This window comes from Saimiri boliviensis, chromosome 5 (genome assembly GCF_048565385.1).
Source record: "Saimiri boliviensis isolate mSaiBol1 chromosome 5, mSaiBol1.pri, whole genome shotgun sequence".
NCBI lineage: Eukaryota > Metazoa > Chordata > Mammalia > Primates > Cebidae > Saimiri > Saimiri boliviensis.
The window spans coordinates 139,526,563-139,542,990 of record NC_133453.1 but is presented as its reverse complement, the minus strand read 5'-3'; the positions used below and the strand labels follow the sequence as shown (position 1 = coordinate 139,542,990).

The 16,428-nt window shown below is 34.6% G+C and overlaps 1 long non-coding RNA gene across 3 annotated transcripts in view; it reads right to left on the bottom strand.

Moving 5' to 3' along the window:
- Positions 1–16,428, bottom strand: part of LOC141584666 (uncharacterized) — a 397,655-nt gene that overhangs the window by 251,686 nt on the left and 129,541 nt on the right. For all 3 annotated transcript variants that reach the window (XR_012517850.1, XR_012517851.1, XR_012517852.1), the window contains one exon: positions 4,279–4,392. This is a non-coding gene — a long non-coding RNA (uncharacterized LOC141584666). The remainder of the gene's footprint in view (positions 1–4,278; positions 4,393–16,428) is intronic.

Genomic DNA, 16,428 nt, shown 5'->3' with positions numbered 1-16,428 from the left:
AAGACTGAAATTATACAACATTTTTTTAAAAATTACTATGGAATATAACTAAAAATAACAGAAGGAAAACTGGAAAATCTGTAAACGTGATAAGAGAGCACTCTCCATGATAACACAAAGAATGAGGGACGGACAAGGATAAAAACATAGGTAGATTTACATGATTGGCAGTGGGGATGAGGACAGTTATTGAAATTGAAGTATAGAAGTCTCCAACTATTTAACTATTTTTCCTTACAGTTCTATCAATGTTTGTTTGATAGGTGTTGGGCTCTTCTATTTGGTACATATATATTTACAATTGGTGTCTTCATATTACCTTATCCTTTTATCTACATATGTTTTTCTTCTTTGTCTCTTAGAACAGTTTTTGACTTAAAATCTATTTTATCTGATAGTATAGTACCCTAGGCTCTCCTTTGGTTACTATTTACATGAAGTGTGTTTTTTCGTTCTTCTAATTTTATCCCATTTATTCCTTTAGGTCTAAAGTGAGTCTTTTGTAGGGAGCATACAGTTGGATAATGATTTGTTTCATTGTGTTTTTATCCATTTTGCCTATCTTTGCCTTTTGATTGGATAGTTTAACCCATTTATATTTAAGGTAATTCCTGATAAGCGAAGACTTAATTTCTGCCTTTTTGCTACTTGCCATCGATTCCTCCATTACTGACTTATTTTGTGTTCATTTGAATTTTTGTGTGTGTAATGACATGTTTTGCTCTCTTCTCCTTTTCTTTTGTATATAGACTATAGATATTTTCTTTGCAGTTACCCTGGAAATTATATATAACACCTTAAAATTATTACACTCGCATTTCAATTGATGCAAAATTAACTATTATTGCAAGTAGTAGTTCTACTTTTCTACAACTTTACTCTCCTTGCTCTCTTTTATGTTTCTGATGTTACGAAGTATATCTTTACACATTATGTGACCAATAAGATTGATTTATAATAATCAATGTATTTAGCCGGGCGCGGTGGCTCACGCCTGTAATCCCAGGACTTTGGGAGGCCAAGGCGGGTGGATCACGAGGTCAAGAGATCGAGACCATCCTGGTCAACATCGTGAAACCCCGTCTCTACTAAAAATACAAAAAATTAGCCAGGCACGGTGGCGCTTGCCTGTTATCCCAGCTGCTCAGGAGGCTGAGGCAGGAGAATTGCCTGAACCCAGGAGGCGGAAGTTGCAGTGAGCCAAAATCGCGCCATTGCACTCCAGCCTGGGTAGCAAGAGCGAAACTCTGTCTCAAAAAAAAAAAAAAAAAAAAAAAAAAAAAATTAATGTATTTGTCTTTTAAGTCCTATAGTAAATACAAAGTAGAGTTCCAAACCAAAATTACTGTAATAGTAGCTCTTTTTCTGTTTCTTCACATATTATATTTACATTTATTGGAGCTCACTGTATGTTCATGAAACTTTGAGTTACTCTGTAGCCTTTTTAAATTTCAACCTTAAAACTCCCTTTGGCATCTCTTGTAGGGCAGGTGTAGTAGTAGTAAACTTTCTCAGCTTTAGTGTATTATGGAATATCTTAATTTCTCCCCAAATCCTGAAGAACAGATTTTCTGGATCTTGTATGTAAAGGAGTCACATTTCTCTTGCTGTTTTCAAGATTCTTCGTCTTTTACAAGTTTGATTATAATGTATCCCTATATGGACTTATGAAGTTTATCCTACTGGAGTTTATCAAAATTCTCAGATTTGTAGATTCATTAATTTTATAAAGTTTGAGAAATATTCAGCCATTATTTCTTCAAATAATCTTCATTGTCCTTTTATTTCTCTCCTCCCCTTCTCAGACTCCCAGCTCATTGGTGTCTTACTATTACCTTAGGTTCTGTTTACTTTTCTTTATTTATTTGTTTTTCTGAAAGGTCTATTCTGCAGACACAATAATTTTAGTTTTTCTCTTTTCAAACTCACAAGTTCTTTCTCTTCCTGTTCACATCTGCTATTGTACTTCTGTAGTAAATTTTTAAACTATTGAACTTTTTAGCTCTAGATTTTTTGTTAATTAAAAAAAATTCTTTTTGTTGACATTCTCTTTTGTTCATATACCCTTTTCTTCATTTATGCTATTACTCGTGTCCATACCTTCTTTTAACTCTTTGAACATATTTTAGATAACTGTTTTAAATACTTTGTCTAGTAATTTCAGTGTCTGGACTTCCTGGGAGATGATGTCTATCAATTAATTTTGATACTTGGAATGGGCCAAGTTTATGTATTTCTTTGCATATCTTATGATTTTTTTGTTGTGGCAAATTTGAAATTTGATTATCATAATGTGGTAACTCTAGAAACCAAAATTTCCTTTTCCCCAGGATTTTCTTGGTTTCGTTTGTTTGTTTATTTGCTCTTAATGGTTGAAGGCTATAATGATCTATGTGTTTTGAGAATTTTCCAAATTACTTTTTTGAAGACTATTACTTGTTTCATGTGATGATGGAAGTCTCTGTTCTTTTGGCTTGTGTTCAGTTTACATTTTAATAAAATTTTCTTGAATTCCAAGAGCTCTCCTAGTCTTTGCAGATTGGTTCTGTATTAGAAGAGCAACACTTCAACACAGGCCTATTTTGAGCTTAGAGATCAGCCTGAGGTGAAAGAGTAAGGTTTTCACAGGATTTGGTTGCACATGCATCTGTCTGAACAGGTTCCTGGTTTTCTAAATGTCCCTGTAAATATGGCTGCTTCTGAATGCCCTAATTTTCCAAAGAGCCTCAGCCTGATTTCTTCTCCAGAGTTTATTTGGTCTACTATATGTTCTACCTGTAATCTTTTGGCCCAGGTGGTTACAGTCACCTTGCATGTTTTACAAGCAGTATCTACCACTTTTCCACCTGAGTTGTGTATTAGACAAAACAGAGATGAGCACCTTGTGTCAACCCTTCATGTATTTACCAGGCAAGTTAAAACAGATGTGCACAGTAATTTTCAAATAAGCTCTGCTCTGCCTCCTCTAGTTGAAAGGAAGGAACTGGAAACCAGGCTGTTGCTATCTCAAACTCAAGACCACTGTCATGCCCAAGAGAGGCAGGAGGAAAGCCAATTTCAAATGCCACAAAATCGCCCTATTCTTTTAAGGATTTTTTTTCTTGATTGGGTGTTCACTTATTTGCTATAAACCTTTTACTGATTTCCAGAGCTCTGAAATGTTGGTTTAGTTTCTGTATTTTAAAAAATATTTATTTCTGAAGAATAAATGTTTGGCTAGTCTTATCTACCATTTTGTTCTTTTTTTTTTTTTTTTCTTTGAGATAGAGTCTTGCTCTGTCCCCCAGGCTGGAGTGCAGTGGCGCGATCTCGATTTACTGCAACCTCTGCCTCCCAGGTTCAAGCAATTCTCCTGTCTTAGCCACCCCAGTAGCTGGGCTACAGATGCATGCCACCACACCCAGCTAATTTTTTGTACTTTTAGTAGAGACAAGGTTTCACTACGTTGGCCAGGATGGTCTCGATCTCCTGACCTCATGATCCACCGGTCTCGGCTTCCCAAAATGTTGGGATGACAGACATGAGCCACTGTGCATGACCCATTTTGTTCTTTATATGCATTTCAAGATTGCCAAATTGCTGAAATCCTTAGAAAAATTGGTGGAAAAGACAAAACATTAAATCAAATAAAACAATAAAGAAGTTATAATAGTTTGAAAGGGTGTTCAGATTTGAAAACAAAATCAATAGATTTTACTCAGGCTCGACCTAAGCAGTTTGAGACTGACAGGCTTTCCTGTTGACGTGCCTACATGTTTTTATTAAAAGGAGTTTTTATATTTCTGTAATTAAATATATTAGAAAAAAACCAACATGGGCAACTAATGGCACATGAAGTTGATGGAAAGGTAAAGGCTTAGTCATTTTTAGTTTTTTAAATGATTTCTAAGACTGTACACAGTTACTTTTGCTTAGAGATTGTTTTCAGTAGATATTAGAGGCAGATTATATGAAAGATAGCTGAAAGCTGTTAATTTCAGGAAATCAGGTGTATCTTCAGAAAAGACAAGGTGAACTTGATGCCAGCTAGAGGTAATATCAGTATCCACTAATTGTGTTGATTATCAACATGTCATGGCAACCAGAGACACTTACTCATATATCTAAATACACTACAAGAAACAGACAGATCCTGTTTGGTGCCATAGCTCAATCTGATAGTTGTTAAATTATGCTGCAGATACAATGCTCTCTCCACTTCCTTATGGAATATTTCTCTCTTCTTTCTCTCTCTCTCTGACCTGTGACTGATTAGTTTGTATTTTAACAGAAACCCACCTGCAATTTTATCCCATTGCCTTCGCAGGCCTTCACATTTAGGATGGTGTTCATCTGGCTTTCCTTTGAGTATTCTCCAAGACTCAGGGTAAACATGATATATTCCATGGTGGGCTGTTGTAAAGGAAGAATAAAATAATCCATATTAAAAAAAGCTTAACAGATTTAACATACAATAAATAGTGATTGTTACTAATGTTCTCCTTCCTCTTTTTAATGTTCAAGTTTATCTCTCTTCCTACCAAAAAAAAAAAAAAAAAAAAAAAGGAAAAAAAACAACAATTGGTACCCAGAGCCATACAAAATATTTACAGTTTTGCCTGATCACTATTTAGTCCAGTGGGAGCATTTCAGATAAAATTCTTTGTTGAGTCCTGAAAAAATTGTACCATTTGTTTAATTTCATCTGTCTGAAGACTTAAATTTCTATTTTTAATTTAAACCGTAAGGCATTTTTCTCTTTTACCTACAGAAAGATAGACAGACATGTAGATATAGTTACTATCGCTAAACCGTATTTTCCCCAATCTATTTTTCAGAATTTAGATTTCAAAATCCAAGTACAAGGCCTTACACTTTGAAATTTCCTCTTCTTAGACTTAATTCATTTTGGATATCAATTCGGTTGTTGAATTTTTAATACCATTTCACTTCATGCCATCAGAAAACTCAATTAATGTGTTCTTTATCTTCCTACATCATCGATAAAAATATTATCAGAGATTACTATGTCTAGAGCAGGCGTCCCCAAACTTTTTACACAGGGGGCCAGTTCACTGCAGACTGTTGGAGGGCTGCCACATACTGTGCTCCTCTCACTGACCACCAATGAAAGAGGTGCCCCTTCCTGAAGTGCAGCAGGGGGCCGGATAAATGGCCTCAGGGGGTCGCATGCAGCCCTCGGGCCATAGTTTGGGGACGCCTGGTCTAGAGAGTCCTGTGGCATGCCAAAAATACTCCCCTCTCCCCAGAACCTATCATTTAAGGTCGATTTACACAACATTGTGACATGGCAACAAAAACTACATTTGAGACTTTGTATAATTCAGTTTACAAACATTAACTCTTTCATCAATTTACAAAGATCTTGAAAATTAGTGTCATTATCCCTATTTGTCTCCTAACGAAACTGAGTCATAGAGAGGGTCACAAATTTTCCCATGGTCATTCAGCTGTCTTCCTCTTCTCTAACCCAGTGGGATTTGTTGCTAGGACCAAAATAAAACTAAGCGTCAGATGATAAAGAAAACAAACAAATGAGCTGTCCTTAAGAGGATCACTTTCCATTTCTTACTTTCCACACTTTCAGTTTGGCATCGTATTTTGAAAATTATAAAAAACTCAAAGCATTTTAAAAGAATAGTCTTTTAAAATCAAAGTATAAATAATACCCTCATTTAATTAGAAGTACCTATTGCCATGTGTTCAGTTTTTCACCATTTACCAAGATGACTTTCTGAAATTGTGTGATTTGCCCAGTGGATTTTGGAAATACTCTCAAAGTTACTGGGTTTCCTCAGTGATATATTATTGTAGGTGCATCAGAAGCACTCCACACTCCATTGAATTTAAAACCCAATGATAATTTTACACATAATAGTCTGAGAGGTGTCATACAGATATTATTTTTATTAATATTTAGTATTTTAGAAATAATTTCCAAATGATATTTGAGGGAGCCCGGGGAGGAGATGTGAAAAATTTAATATATTTTAACTCATGTCTTATTTGAGACATTGAGCCTCTTAGGAGATGAGTTAGTTATTTATCTACACATGCTTTTCTTCTCTTTTCATTAATTTAATTTAATTCCATTTATATGTAACCTGAGAGTAGCATTCCTCTGCAGTATGCCCACTCCATTTGTAAACTGAATCGAAGTCATCACGCCTGCTTTAACGGCTGTGAAGGACTTAGAAATTAATAGCTCTCTCTCGAATTAGTAAATTATATTTTTCCAAAGAGAGAAAAGTGCCTCATAAAAATAAGTGACTAGAGTCACTTTTATTTTATTTTTATAACAAGTCTTTTTATGCTATAGTTTTAAACCCCCTTTTACAATAAAATATTACATTTACATCGTATTTTATACTTTTCAAAGCACTAGCATGCACATGATCCTGTTTTATCTCCACAACAACTTTCAGACTGAAGTAGAGAAGACATAAGAGAAGGCCTGTGCTGCAAACTGAAGAACCAAGACATAAAATGACTCTTCACAAATGAGTTCACGGGCCAGTGCTAGCCCTCCTGGCTGCTAGTCCAGGAGTACTCAGTGACGCTCTGCTTACCAGGAATAGGTGGACAGAGAAAGGGCTAGTGAAGAGAGACTTTGTCTTTTTCCCAGATAATTATTTTTTATTTGTGCCAGAATCGACATGTCTACAAAGTCTAAGTCACCCCAAATATATGATTGTTCAATTCACCTACAAGTCTTTTTCAAATTTTTTTCCAAAACACAATAATATTATTATTAGCTATAGTCACCATGTTTCACAATAGATCTCTTGAACTTATTCCTGTTGTGTAAAGAAAAATTGGTATCTTTTGACCAATATCTCTTTAACAAGGAAAACTTTCTTGCTAGAATGTTTATACAATGATTTAAAAACAGCAATAATACATTGCCAAATGTAGAGTGTTCATAATAACAAAATGAGAATTGAAGGTAAATTTGTAAGAACATTTTTAGCTGAACTGAAGAAAATAATGTATACTTCAAATTTGAAAATCTTGTATGCATGCACACACACAAATATATATGTTTCTTAATAGTATGAATAACGAAACAACCTTCCAATTTGAGTAAGTAGGTCTAATTCAAAATGTTAATTTTTCAGACTATATATTTTTAATTATTTTAGTTTTATTAGAAAAAATAACAGAAAACCCTAATGTATCTTGTTATCAGAAAACTTTATTAAAATGTACCCCTCTATTTTTATTAAACACTATATTTGCCGATTATGTTGAATATCATATGCCATATGTAGTTCTTATCTGATATATGCTACTTGAAAATAACATACTTTGTTTATGTATAGAGTTCACAAAATCTCACATACACATAAATGAACTCCCAGTGATATTGCTGAGTTCAGTCATACAGAAACATATTTTGATGTTTTTGAGCACTTATTACGTCCCAGGCACCAGCTTAAGTAGTCAGATTAAAAGAGCAAATAGTACACAGACTGCCCAGTCTGTGACCTTGGGAGGGAAATACTTTAACCACTAACGAAAACATAATATAGTGTAAGGCAATATATAAATGCAGTGTGAGTACAAATAAGAAAATTATCAATTCTTCTGAATGATTTAAGAAGACCCTGTGGAGAAAGGAATATTGAGTTTGAACTTGAACACAAGATGGATTAGAAGCTCTGGGAGCAGGCAATGCAGGTGTTTGAAAGAGTTGAGCAAAGGCAGAGATGCTGGAGCTCAAAAAGGAGGGTGGGAAAGGACTTGGGGGTGGTGTGTTCTTAAGCTGGGTAACAATGGATCTGAAGGAAAAGCCTAGAAAATACTAGGGTTTTGCCATGTGTGTTAGAAACTTACCAAAAAAAGAAAAAGAAAGCAGCAGAGTTAAATTACAATAGCCAAGTATTACCAAAATGTTTTAAGACATTTAATTTGTATAAAGAAAAGAAACTGACTTAAACTGACATAAATCTTATGACCTTTCCTTAAACACACATATGCATACATATATCCTTGTCACAAGTTTTTCCTATGGACCAAGGGCATGAAGCTGTCAGGAAAACCTCACAAACATCAAAGAAGAGAGTCTGGGAGACTCTCAGGAACTGGGAGATTCCTGTTCCTTTCTCTCTTAAGAGCATTTTGTATCTCTGTTTTTGCATTTATCTCCATCTGCCTTGTTCACTTTTTTTCACAGACTGTCCCCTTGACCACAGCAGATGATGCGTGCTCCACATTCCTGAGTGTGCATGCCCTCTTAATTTGAGTTCCCTGCAATCCAATTTTGTGATGAGACAATGTGACAGAACTGGGCTGGGACAGTCAAATAAAACAGTGACACATGGCAGGACATCATACCAGGTTGTTTTCTGAAGCTCTTTAAGGGGTCTTAAGGGGTCAAGCATGTGCTAGATCCTGTTAGTTAAGAGCACAGATGTTGAATCTAAATTGTTTACGCTCAAATCCCAGCTTCAACTTCTTAGTGGTTTTGGGCAACTTGCTTAACCAGGTATTATATACCACATAACCACCATTTTGCTTGGGTGAGATGACTGAGGCACAGGGAAACTCATCAACCAGTTCAGTGCATACATGAGTCTGAGCATGGATTTGCAGTCTGAGCCTTGAGCACAATGAAGAATCATCTTCATTGCTAAGTTATTCTGATTGTAAGGAAACACATTTAGATACTTTATTTTGTTTGCAAAGATATTTAAAAATATTTCTTTGCTATGTAACAAGGACTTCTACTCAGACCAGAAATTATTAATGATAGAGCAGTGAAGGGAGAAAAATAAAGAGTTGAAAAAGAATGTGTTTTGTGTTATTTACACCTAGGAAAATATAATTTCTTTGAAAGGAAATGGTATAATAAAATTTTATTGCATCACTTTAGATTTATTTAATACATTTTATCCAATACATGTATTTGTTGTTCCAGATGGATCTTTCCGTGAAAAATAGCCTTTCATATATTTTGGAAAACAACTTAGATAGCAAATTCTTCCTAATTCTTTTACTCTCCTCAACTCCAGAAGACTAGCTCATTGTCAAATTTTGGATCACTCTGAAAATATCTAGGCTGGTTTATAATACTATTCTTATTGCTGAAAACACAGCAGGTGGAGAGAAATGAAGACAATTTGGTAAATAATGGATGCAGAGATGACTTACTGTTTTTCTGCAATGAGAAATAAGCACAGTTTATTATGTGATCTTTTTTCAAGTGCCTGTCAAGAACTCAGAAGTAATAAGCCTTACTTGCAAAGAGTGATTGATTAAAAAGAGATATACATTTAAAATGTTGTATCTTTTTATTAAGAGCGAATCTTTTATTTGTGTGGTCACAGAAATAATTACACACACACACACACACACACACACACACACGGCTGCCCCCATATAATCCACACAAACTCAGCTACAATTGCTGATTACATTTTTTATATATATTTGTTTAAAATGTATTAAAAATAAGGTGCTTTATAATATATACATGTGTTTTCTCCTTTATAGAAGGTTATTTTGGATTTTGATCATTTTTCCTCTTGTTGGCCTTGAAAAAAGGAAGATCTTTTGACTTGTAAGATTCTGTAGTATCCAGCTCCAGGCTTTTATTTCTATGAATAAGTGAGATGTTACCAGCTTCTTTTTTAATATTGATTCTAGAATTTCACCGAATTAAAACATTTTGGAACTACATGTATCTACCTGAACACCTTAAAATATCCATAAAAATCATACAATATCACTGTCGTGCAGCTTCAGCAGTGCAGCATTAAACAAATTGGCGTATTGAAAAGATTTTGTTTCTTTTGTCTTCATGGTGTTCTAAATTTTTAAGACTATTTGCAAAGAAGACAAGATGATTTTCGTTAGAAAGGCATAAACATTTAACACGTTTCCTTTGTGAGGCCAAGTTTTTATTAAAAATTTAAATGAGAGCTCTTTTTACAGGGACGGTTCCTATTTAAGAGCAGAAATGCCCTCTGAAGTGAAAATAAAATTAATAAAATTAATAAAAACATGAAAAATGTAACTCAAGTCACAATAGCAAAGTTTGCTTATTATAGCATACGGAAGAGGACTAGATAAAGAAGTTTAGAACTGACTTTATAGAATATACTATTTAAAGGGTGTCTTTCCTGGTCTTACTCTGCCCTGTAATTAGTAGGATGTTGAATTATCATCCTACACAAGAAAGAATGCATTTGGGTTCAGTGTATCAAATGATTGCTTGACCAAAGACACACACACATACACACACACTCTCTCTCTCACACATAATACACACAATCTCTCAAGGAACACCCTGAAGTAATAGTGTATTTTTTAGTTTCTAAAAACATCAGAAAGGAAGATTTCCTTTGAATTTCACAACAATAACATTATAAACTTTTAATTTTACTAGTAAAGTTCACAATATTAAAGAAGAAAAATTAGAAAATATGAGTTATACTCTAATAAAACACATTATACCCCAAGTATACTTTTGTTTTGCTTTCATATTTCGATGCAATTGTTTGGCTTTAGGTTTTGAAAAGTTTTCTTAGAAATTGCATTTTTTAAAATTTGCTTAATACTAGGGCTATAACTCTGAGTAAACAGGAAAAAAGAAAATCCAACTAATGAAACCATCTGGGGATAAGCTGTTAAATTATTTTTTTTTTAACAATGTATGTTCAATTCCTCTTTGCTCCCCCCAAAATTAGCAGTTTGAAAACCTTATTCAGTTTCTTTAATAGGAGAAACTTATAATCTTTCTTTAATAGGAGAAACTTTCTTATATTCACTCAGAAGAAAGCTTACCTTGCACTTTATTCATAAACTGACTTGAAATGTGAAAGAAAGAATTCTTCTAGGACATTCCATCAGCAACTAAAAACCAAACAAAATCTTCTTGGGTGCTCATGTATATTATCAATTTTATGCACAGTGCTCGGTTTTTATTGCTTCCAGAGGAAATAAGCAAAACGTGTGTGTGTGTGTGTGTGTGTGTGTGTGTGCGCGCGCACATGTATGTGTGTGCGAGTATGTGCATGTATGTGTGTGTGCACACATGAGAGAAAGAGATAGGGGTACAGAAAATATCTATAAATGTGCATATGCATGTCTTGTGTTCACTTGGCATACTAGCAACTTACTTAGTCTGATGACCGACATGGTAGGAAAGTCATCTTGAACATAACCAGATAACAAAGGAATTTACTCAAGCAAGCTGATCATCACAGACACAAAGGCTTATCTCTTTTCCAGTCATTTAGTCACAGAGTAGATGGCTTTGTGATACATTTTTAGACCTGATGTTTTAGGATATTAGAGGCTCAAAGATTGAAAAAAAATGTTGTTTGGTTTTTGTAAGTCTGCTATGACAAAACAATAATGGAGCCTATCAACATTTTTTTGAGCACTTTCCCTAACACCGTTAGAGTGAGGTAAATCAGAATTAACTAAAAATTTGTTGTCAATTCATACTGTTTCTCTTTCTATTTTCTTCATTTGTTTGTTTCTCTACACGACTCTTGAGAGACACATACATACACACAAACACATTCAGACATCATAGAAATACAGGTAATTCATAGCCATATAAACTGTTTCTAAATCTTTAATTCACCCTTTAAAATTAAACTATAATGGTTGAAATAGATATATAATTGCACTTATGTCATTACTCATCTGTGCATTCAGCCCACAATAAGAACTCATTTTTAAAATAAAGAACTTAGAATTCAGAAACTTAAAAGTTTGATATTAGAGCAAATGAAATGTGTCCTGTGCCTTTAATATGTAAATCTATTGAAATCCACTCCTTGGCATCATGAGGGTCTCCATGCTTATTACTTTATGACATTTCCAGACTGAAGGTGCAGGAGGGGGCTCACATTAATTTGCTTTATGTTTGACTAGAGAGGCTTCCCATAACTATTAGAGCCCACTTTGGGCCCACCTCATTTTAGAGTTGTTGTCAGTCATTTGAGCGATATGCCCCGTGCCTGGGAAGAATAAACATGTCATATATTAGGTAAAGCTTTGATGTATGGGAGTTGCTGAATGCCAACACTTCTTTCTGAGGATAGGAAAAATCAGAATGTGAGAATGAGATTAGGGTAGGAAGGAATATGACAGACAGGTGCCAAGCCAGCCTTCCTGGAACTTTCCAGCTCAGAATAAACAGAATGGACAAAACCAGTGTTTGCTCTGTTTTTGCTTTGGTGTGTTGCACAGTGGTTGTTGTGAACAGTAGAATGAGATTGCAGCACACAATATTTGTTTCTTTTTGTCATTATCAAACTTTAAAATTAAACAAAACATTTAAGAGCTGATATTATACATTGGTCCAGAACATTTCAATATCAACCACCTGTAATAATTGGCCAGAAATTGACTAAGGGTCAGCATGCAAATCCCCATATTTTGTCTTCTTATACTCCCAAGTGCTTCATTTTTACACGTTAAAAAGCAGACTTTTAAAACACAGTCAAAATTTTGTTTTAGAGCATAGGAAAATAATGGTCTGTTCTAGAAACTACAAATATTTTTTCACCTCTTTGGGTTACAGAATGAATTTATGACTGACTAGTATATTTTCAAGTTGGAAAGTCAATGAATTACAGCATTATTTAGTGAAAAGTTTCAAATTTCAAAAAAAAGAAAGCTTTACCCAGAGGGATGTGTTTTATTTTTGCACATGCTCAGCATCAATTTGCTCTACCTTATCCGCACTTCATCTTGAAGCAACTGTGTTAGCCTGATTTGAATGCAGGCGCTTCCATTCATAATACAGCTGGTTTTCATGCTAGACTACATGGTTCTTATTGAGAACTAATTATTTCATACAGCTTTAATACTGTTCAGAGTCTTGAGAATCTCATTGAATGATGATGGACATATATTATTACCTCACAGATTGTTTTAAACAGCCATATCTCACATCCTAATTGTATTGCCACTCTATAGCCCTTGCACTGCATCCTGCACACCAAGGAATCGCCTCCTCTCCTATTCTGTCTTTTTGGTTAAGGAAAAAAACATGTTGCCTGCTTTTTGACAAGTGAATAACGGAAGGAAGTTCCATTTGTTAAAAGGAAAAATCTTATTTTAAAAATTACACATTACCGATTAAAATACCAGATTTCTCCCCAAGGCCACATATTTGGGCCTTTGGAAGAGAACTAGGCAAACAGAGGTCTATACCTCTTTTCTGCTGTTTGCCTTAAACAGCATGAAGACAACAGAGCAAGTTAAATGTGATGAAAATGGCTTTACTATGTATGTATATAAGAAAAGAAATACACATGTATATATTTCAAGCAAGGGGATACATATTTCTATTCATTTTAAATAATCCCAAGACAACAGTGAGCCATAATGATGAAAGTATTGTAACAGTTACAATAAATAGGGTAAAACAGTTTCTGTCTTAGAAAGAAAGAAAAAAGAAGATACTTGAGAATCCATATTTGCATTTAATTTCCAATTTTCTTGCAAGTGGACTGAGACTAATGGTTTCTTATCAGAAGCCTAGAATCTTGATGCCTCATGATTAATAAATAAATATTACCCATAATTTCCTTCTAAGGATCTCTCCAAGTTGGTTAGTTAGGATTATCTTGAAATACCTGAAAGGGATAAGATTAAACTACATACCTTAAAATATATAATGTGTATGTACTTATTTTTATAGCATTTATCACAATGGTTATCATTTACCTAATGTTTAGATTATAGAATATTTCACTTATGTATTTATAACACTTATAACAATGGTTAACATTTACCTATTTTTAGATTATGCCAACAACGTTGCTTAGGACTTTTGCTGCATTTCATAGCCTTAACAACCTAGATGTAGTCACTTTTGGCAATATCCAGCTCGTCATTTAGTTTTGGAAAATTAGAAAAATAAAATAAAATAAAATAAAGATGTTCATGAATCGCTCTCCATACTGACATATTCTTATCAACATTGCCAACAAGGTTTTATCAGCCTCAGGCATGAGGCAAATCTATCTTATTAGTGTGAAAACTAATGAAAGATCATCCTGACAATGATAATTAATTGCAGTTGTTGACAAGGACTCAGTTCTTTTACACTCCTTTGCTGTTGCTCTTTCTCGATCTTTCAGCTCTCTTCTCTCAATTAGACATATGAAAAGTGTGGCCCTCCCCTTTGAGAAAGAAGCTTTTAGATTAATCATATTATCTTAAGGTTCCAAATCTCCATGCCTGCATGACCTTTCTTCGGTTAGAATCCATTATCTTAAACTATCACAATAATCCTGGCTTTAGGGAGGGAGAGAAGGAAAAGGAATCAAACCTAATAGATGGCAAATAAGATTAATCTATGATCTAAGTGCCGATTACACTTGGCCCTGCCCTTGAACACCCAGGTGTAACCTTGAAATTCACATCTGCTAAGACACAGCAATTGGATTGAGTGTCCCTCAAGGCCTTAAGGGCAGCTGGCCAAACTTTACCCATTACTCCCCAGCGAGACTGTGGGCCGTCTCAACCTCTAACTCTTTTTACTTGTGGAATTTGGCAGCTGTGCTTTTTCATGTTTGTTATGGGATAGTTCACATTTTTTAGATAAAATACTTATTTTGGGTCCTTGATTTTTGTTTGTCAGAAGCACCAGGCCATGGAGGGAATGAACTTTTACCTGGACCTCACAAGAGGAAAACAAATGATCCAGCTCCTCAGAATCTGATAGCTACACCAAAATAAATTTAGTCTTTGCCTCTTTCAAAACACTGACATACTGATTTTTAAAGCTAGATATGTTTAAGAACAACCAAGAGGAGAAAAAAAAATTCCCCCTTGTAACATTTGTCATCTGAACTTTGAGCTGATTATTTTTCTTCCACATGGCCTGAGGTCTTGGAAAGGACACCCTTTTGGTAAGATGGAACATGACGTCGGGATGTCCCAGCTACTGGTGACATAGACAGGAAAAAGGATTATGTAGAGAAAGCAGTTTCAGCCAAAGAGAAGTATCACTGGCTCAGATAGAGAGAGGGAAGCAAAAGGAAAATGCATTCTCATTAAAAGTTAGCCCTGTCTGCAGATACTCAAAACTGACCAGATAGAATGCTTTCTCATTATGATTCTGTGTTGTTCAGACCTCTAAATGTATTGAAATCCTGGAATACAGAATAAAATTAAGTCCAAAATAAAAGTAAGAAGGAAAGATAGGTCTAAACAAGGAAATAATAAGTAGACTTTAAAAATATTAAAGGTAAAATTTGGTGTATAGAAAATATAACGATGCATCCTGAAAAAGATAGCTAAATAAAAAACGCCAGATATCAATTAGTGAACTCATTCTCAAGCCATTCTTATTGGTGTTACACCTATGCTGGGAGTCTCTTCTTGGCATACTCCCAAGCCCAAGTTCTATCTAAAAACAGAATGACTTTTGCAGTGTTCACTTTGTGAAGTTTTTCTAAACTGTTCTCTTAACAAAAATTAACACATATTTGTTTCAGTTCATATTGAGATTTGTAGGACAAGGACCTCAGACCCACCATTTCTGAGCAATTATTCTATATTTTTTCTTGTCACTTTATAGTTTAATTCCTAAAGGATTATAAATAAATCCAATCTTACAGTAATTTCTATTTCCTTTTTTCTCTTTAAAAAGTAAATTACTGGTTTTTTTTTTTTGTTTTTTTTTTTTTCTTAGTAAGTATAATGAAGTAGGTAGAAGCACTGTTTTTCAGAGATCACCCTTTGGAAACTTAATTGTGAAGCTTATTTGTCAGGAAGATGTGGCTGGTTCCAAGATCCTGGATGACACAGATTGCAAGATCTAGACCTTGTTGTTTAACATGTCTGAGTTTTGATTTCCACAAATGTAAAAAGAAATATGGAAATAAGTCTGTGTCAATCCAGGGTTGAAGATTCCATAATTACATGTATAAAATTGTCTGACAATAGCTGGCTGATTAGGTTGAATCCCAGCTCTGTTGTTTTTTAACTGTGACTTTGGGTAAACTACTCAACCACACTGTACTTTAATTTCCTTACTTGAGAGTAGGAATTAAGTCTTTACCTTATAATGTTTTGTTGGAGTTTAAATGAGTGAAAAGAGGTAAACTGCTTAGAAGGTATTTAAGAAGTACTGTATAATTGTTTGCTATTATTGTTATTCTTGCTGTCATTATTAGAGTCAGTGAAAGATATTATTTTTGTGTGTGTGGTGGGTGAACTCAAAAACACTGGAAAACAAAAATACTACTGGTTCCTTAGATTTTTTAAGGAACACAGCTGAAAAAACATCAAAGAAATGAAGGATTCTGGAAGCTCTGGTAAAAACACAAAGGATTCTCCAAGGCTTCCTTTCTCTTGTGAGTTAGGACAGTGGCATTTTGACTGAGTGTAGGAGCCCTTGTCAGTTGTCCTGGGAGGGTTAACTCACACCTAGGCGGGAGCCTGATGCCATTA